Source organism: Antechinus flavipes, chromosome 3, assembly GCF_016432865.1.
Source record: "Antechinus flavipes isolate AdamAnt ecotype Samford, QLD, Australia chromosome 3, AdamAnt_v2, whole genome shotgun sequence".
NCBI lineage: Eukaryota > Metazoa > Chordata > Mammalia > Dasyuromorphia > Dasyuridae > Antechinus > Antechinus flavipes.
Window position 1 is genome coordinate 481,775,572 of NC_067400.1, and position 6,830 is coordinate 481,782,401.

General features: G+C 35.5%; 1 pseudogene; it reads right to left on the reverse strand.

Annotated features, from left to right (window-relative positions):
- Nucleotides 1–3,194: 3,194 nt before the first annotated feature.
- Nucleotides 3,195–4,011, reverse strand: LOC127558031 (superoxide dismutase [Mn], mitochondrial-like; annotated as a pseudogene).
- Nucleotides 4,012–6,830: the final 2,819 nt, after the last annotated feature.

Here is a 6,830-nt window from a genome sequence, read left to right on the forward strand (position 1 = left end):
ACTGGACATAGTGATAGAAATTAATTATATTCTGAGTATTGGAAATTATTGATTAGAACAATTTCTGAATTAGCTATTTGTTGATATAGTCAGATTATTGACTTGTTAGACCTAGAGCAAGAAGGAACCTCAATCCCTTTATTAGATAAGGAATTTGAGGCTCACAGGATTTAAGTGACTTTCTTAAGGTTATGTATATAATAAATAAATATCTGGGATTTAAACTCAAATACTCTGACTCCTAGACCAGTACTCTTACATTGTAGCATTATGCTTCTAAAATGTTATAATTCTACTTCACCTGCTTGTGAGGCCTGTGTGTGTGAGTATATACTTGTGTGCTCTGTTCTGTTTGGGTGGAATGGAGCAAAAGGCTAGGTCTCAATTGAAGGCTTTACATTTGGGATTCAGCTACATTCCATAGTTACTATAATGAACCCAGTTCCTATTCTTAATCCCATGTGTATATAACACACTACTGGGGACCAATAATTTATCAGTGTTTTCCTCACTTAAAGTGGGCCCATAAGACAGGCTCTCCTTTTGGCTTAGGGGAAAATGAAGTCCTTGCTGATTAATTAAAAGTTGGGATTTCTATAGTAGCTGAGAAGGCTCTTAAGATGGTGATGCAAGAAGTAAGAAAAGTTCTTCTGTGTTTATGTCACTTCCAGTTCTAATACCAGAGGGACTATGTTTTGAAAAGAACTGAATCAGAGTCTTGCTGAAGTCCTGTTAACCCCTTTCATTGAGAGCTAACTCAAATGTAAAAAGAGAAACTTCTGTAGAGAGAAAAACTATGCCCAGTGACAAGTTGCAAGAGTATAGTTTTTAGATCAATTTAAGGAAGGACTTAAACATTTTTTTTATTAAAGTTTTTTATTTTCCAAACATATGCATGGATAATTTTTCAACATTTACCCTTGCATAACCTTGTGTTCCAAATTTTCCCCTCCTTCCCCCCCACCCCCTTCCTTAGATGGAAAGCAATCCAATATATGTAAACATATTTTTTACAATTTTTCTTGCTGCAAAAGAACAATCAGATCAAAAAGGAAAGAAAATAAGAAAACAAAATGCAAGCAAACAACAACAAAAAGAGTGAAAATATTGTTGTGAAAACTACTCAATTCCCACAGTCCTCTCTCTGGTTATAAATGACTCTCTTTATCACAAGATCACTGAAAATGGCCTTGTTGGAAAGAGTCACCTTCATCAGAATCGATTGTCATATAATATTGTTCTTGCCATGTATAATGATCTGGTTCTGCTCATTTCATTCAGCATCAGTTCATGTAAGTCTCCCCAGGTCTCTCTAAAATAATCCTATTGATTGTTTCTTATAGAACAATAATATTCCATAACATTCATATACCATAACTTATTCAGCCATTCTCCAATCCATGGATATCCACTCAGTTTCCAGTTTCTTGCTACTACAAAAAGGACTGTCACAAACAGTTTTGCACATGTGGGTCCCTTTCTCTCCTGTAAGATCTCTTTGGGATATAAACCCAGTAGAAATACTGCTGGATCAAAGAGTATGCACAGTTTGATAACTTTTGAGCATAGTTCCAAATTGCTCTCCAGAATGGGATCTGTTCACAATTCCACCAACATTGTTTATTATTATTAGTGTCCCAGTTTTCCACATCCCCTCCAACATTCGTCATCTTTTCTGTCATCTTAGCCAATCTGACAGGTATGTCAGAGGTATCTCAGAGTTGTCTTAATTAGCATTTCTCTAATAAATAGTGATTTAGAGCACTTTTAAGGAAGGACTTTTTAACAATTAGAACTGTCTAAAACTATAATTGTCTGCTTTGTAAGATAAGATTTTTGTCACCCAAATTTTTTTGAGGAAGCTGAATAGCCACTTTGTAATGCAAGTGGGAATTCTTTATTTTTATTTTTATTTTTTTAAATTTTATAATAACTTTTTATTGACAGAACCCATGCCAGGATAATTTTTTACAACATTATCCCTTGCACTCACTTCTGTTCCGATTTTTCCCCTCCCTTCCTCCACCCCCTCCCCAGATGGCAAGCAGTCCTATATATGTTAAATATGTTGCAATATATCCTAGATACAATATATGTATGCAGAGCCGAACAGTTCTCTTGTTGCACAGGGAGAATTAGATTCAGAAGGTAAAATAACCCGGGAAGAAAAACAAAAATGCAAATAGTTTACATTCATTTCCCAGTGTTCTTTCTTTGGGCATAGCTGCTTCTGTCCATCATTGATCAGTTGAAACTGAGTTAGGTCTCTTTGTCAAAGAAATTCACTTCCATCAGAATACATCTTCATATAGTATCGTTGTTGAAGTATATAATGATCTCCTGGTTCTGCTCATTTCACTTAGCATCAATTCATGTAAGTCTCACCAGTCCTCTCTGTATTCATCCTGCTGGTCATTCCTTACAGAACAATAATATTCCATAACATTCACATACCACAATTTACCCAGCCATTCTCCAATTGATGGGCATCCATTCAATTTCCAGTTTCTAGCCACTACAAACAGGGCTGCCACAAACATTTTGGCACATACAGGTTCTTTTCCCTTCTTTAGTATCTCTTTGGGGTATAAGCCCAGTAGTAACACTGCTGAATCAAAGGGTATGCACAATTTGATAACTTTTTGGGCATAATTCCAGATTACTCTCCAGAATGGTTGGATTCATTCACAACTCCACCAACAATGCATCAGTGTCCCAGTTTGCAAGGGAGAATTCTTTTTTTTTTTTGTTTGTTTTTGTTAGAACTTTATTTTTTAAAATATATCTAAACATTTCCCAATTACATGTGAAATTTTTTAATTTTTAAAAATTTTGTTTGAAATTTATTCTCTCCTGCCTGCCCCAACCCCACTCTAGATCACTTTCTTAAATAGACTTCACTGTTAAATAATCAAGGTGAAGAACTGATTGTGTTATAGTTCTTATACCACTGGATTAAAGGCTTCTCTGGAAGCAGTTATCATAAGAATGGATCTTCTGGACTGTGTTTATTTATGTTGTTGGGCTTTTTCTAATCAAGACAATAGTCATGTCCATTAAGCATCTAGGTTATCTGAAACATTCACAAGACCACACTCAATCTCTAAAGTTATAATGCATACTATTGCACAGAACAGAAAAGCTTTGAAAATAAATCTTTCATGGCATTAAACAATTTGCTTACATATACACATTTTTACAGGTAATATAAGAGTTCTGGATAACAACTCATTAACAAATTACGGTGCCACACACTACAAAAATAGCTTCAACAAGAGCAAAAATTTAAACAGTGAATAAAGTACTGCTCTACTTTTTACAAGCTGAGTATCTTTCAGATACATTCTCCCAATTGATTACATTCCAGATTGCTTTTAGATAATCAGGTCTAACATTTTTATATTGAAGGTAATAAGCATGTTCCCACACATCAATTCCCAGTAGAGGGCACCCTACTGTTCCCTTGCAAAGGATCCTGGTTAGAACAAGAAGTGATCTTCAGCCGTCCTTGCTCCTTATTGAAGCCAAGCCAACCCCACCCTGAACCCTGAACAACAACTGACACAACTGTCAACTTCTTATATTTTTCGAAAGAACCAAAATCACGTTTGATGGCTTCCAGCAAACACCCCTTTGGGTTCTCCTCCACCATTTGGGCTAAGGTTTGCCCAGAAAATAGTGTGATTGATATGACCACCACCATTGAACTGCAGTGCAGGCTGGAGAGCTATCTGAGCAGTAACATCACCCTTTGCCAGAGCCTCTTTATATTTCTCTTCTGTAACATTCAAGTTATTCACATAAGCAGCATGATGTTTGCTGTGATGCAACTGCATGATTTGTGCATTGATGTGAGGCTCCAATGCACCATAATCATAAGGCAAGTCAGGGAGATTGTGCTTTTGCCTGGAACCCAAGCATCCCAAAGTTGGTACTAACCTATTGGTTCTCCTGCACAACATCCTGCAAAGCATGGTTGCCATCGCAAGCGGCAATCAAGGCAGCACTCACTGCTGCTTCCCTGGAGTACCACATGGCAACCACGGGCAAAGGAGCTCAGAGCTTCGGGGATCACTGCAAGTGGGAATTCTTGAACCAGGAAAGGTAAAAGGTCCCTTTTCTCTGCATCTAATTACCTCCTTTTCCTCTTCAACTGTCTTGTAAAATATTGCAGTATCTTCTAATTGATCTTCTTGCCCAATTCTTTCCCCATTCCAGTCTACCTTCTATATTGCTGCTAAAGTGATTTTCTTTAAATTCAGATTGGACCACATTATTCCCATTTTAAATGAATATCAGACTTTCCTTTTGCTTCCAGAAAAAAACAAACAAACTGGTCTTATTTTTATATCTGACATATAATATGATATATCTCTGTTTCTTTGTATGTGCCATCCTCCATGCATGGAAGGTATTTCCTCCTTATATTTTTTTTTTTCATAAGCTTCATCTTTTCCTTTAAGACACAGCTCACCACTTTCCGCTAAGGCCGTCTCACTCAAACTGCCTTGTATTTACTACTTTGTATTTAATTATATTTATTAACTTGATATTGCTGCTTTATATATTTTTGTGTATTTGTTGTCTTTCTTTTTAGTGTCAGCTTTTGTGAGTATCTCATTCTTTGTTAATATATTATATTGTGTATAATATATTATCATATGATATTGTGCATATTATCATAGAATGATACACAATATGTTATCATAATGCTGCAAATATATTATTATATAACATACATATGTTGTATAATTTTGTGTATATTATGTTACATAATATTGTGTATGACATGTTATTATATAACATTGTATATAATATATTCCATGAGCATAGTGCTCATGTTAAAGTACCTTTAGCTACCTGAGAAAGTAGCTAAAATTTAATGTAACTTTTAGAACTTATAGAATGCTGAAGCATATTGGACATTTCATTTGGTGATATATATGTATATATATATATATATATATATATATATATATACTTATTTATATATGTAAATATATGAACACACACATGTTCAAATAAATGATCTGTGCATTTACTATATACTTTTATTTTCAGGGATTGTGATTTGGTTGGTTATGACTATTCAGTCAACCAGAATTGATCATCATCTCTTATAGTCTTATTTGGAGGTCTTTATGAGTTCTTACGAGAAAGTGAAAAGTTTACAGGACTTGGAGACATAAGAACTAGAATGGAAATTCAGCTCTGCTGTTTATAACTTGTGTGATAATGGGCAAGTCATTAATCTAGCTGGGTATTGAGTCAGGAAAATCTGAGAATTCGACTATATTATTTCTAAGGTTTTCCCACCTCATCTATAAATTCTGCTACACACAAATAATCCATGATCTAGTAGCTAACCTTTTGATTAACTGCCTTTTTTGAATATAGTCAAGCTGTTCCCCATATAATAAACATGTAGTTAGATCCAGATATGTACTTAAGGCTTGCCTAGCTTATTAAGATCTGCCAAAGCTTATGTTCCACTGCTATTGCTTTGGGAACCAGGATCACTTGTGTGATATGATGAAGCTTTGGGTACAGTAATAAGAATATTAGATTTGGAATCAGAGGAACTAGATTCAAATTCCAACTCTGTTACTGTCTGTGTGATATTAGGCAAGTCATTTTAATTTCTCTAACCTTAGTTGTCTCTTTTGTAAAATCTCTAATGTTCCTTCCAAGTCTAGATCTGTGAACCTATGATAAGTGGAAAGAGCCTCAGAGACTATCTAATCCAACAAACTTCTTGTATAGGAATTCCTTCCCCCATATCAATAAGAGGTTAGCCATGTTCTCCTTGAAAGATTTCAATGATAGGTGTGGCTGTAGGGGGAGTGCAAAGGGGAGAGAGAAAGAGAGAAAGAAGATGGCTGAAAATCTGCTGTTTCCCAAAGCAGCTCATTTTACTTTTATATTGCTCTAATTGTTAGAAAATTACCTATATTGATTTGTAATGTTAAACCTTTTCCTTTCTCACTCCTTCCAATTTCTTTTACTCATTGAGAACTGGTTCCTTTATGATGATGAGGCCTTTCTGCTCTTCCTCTCCAGTCCTGGCTTCACTTTCAATCATGCTCCCCTACTAACTGGTTGGAAAATTGGAATATTTCTTGCTCCTTATTTCTACTTCTAGTCTTTCCTTTTGACACTATTGTTCAATAACTTATTCTCTTTTTTATTCAGTTATCACCCAGCCAAGATTCTGGGTAGCTACCATCTATTGACTTCCAGGACACTCTCCTTACCTCAATATATTTAGTTCCTGGACCATAGTCCATTCTTCCCAAGTCCTGTCCTTGTATTAGGAAACTTCAACCCAAATACTGATATTCCCTTGGGTATCCTAACTTCCTAATTCTTCTACTTAATCATTTCATGTGATCTACTCTTTCCACAACTCAACCACAAACAGAAATAGTCATACTCTTGATATTGCCATTACCTATAAGTGTTCCACTTCTATGTACATGAACTCTTAAATTCCTTTATCTGATAATGATCTGTTATTTCACTTCTTCTTCTTCCTTGCAACCCCAAACTTTCTTCATTTTTAATCCAACCTCCAAACCCTACACCCCTCAGTTTTTTCCCCATATAGTTGTCTGTACACTGAGTACACTTTCCTCCCTTCCACATCTTGTTTCCTTGGTGAATCAGTTTAATTCCACATTGTTCCTTCTCTAAAATTTCATGCCCCTTTATCCTATTGCTGATCTCATTTTACCAAGCTTTAGCCATCTGCCACCACCTACTGCCTTCAGTTTTACACATGTACAGTTGAATGAAGCCAGAGAAAATCATGAAAGCATACTGGGTCTACT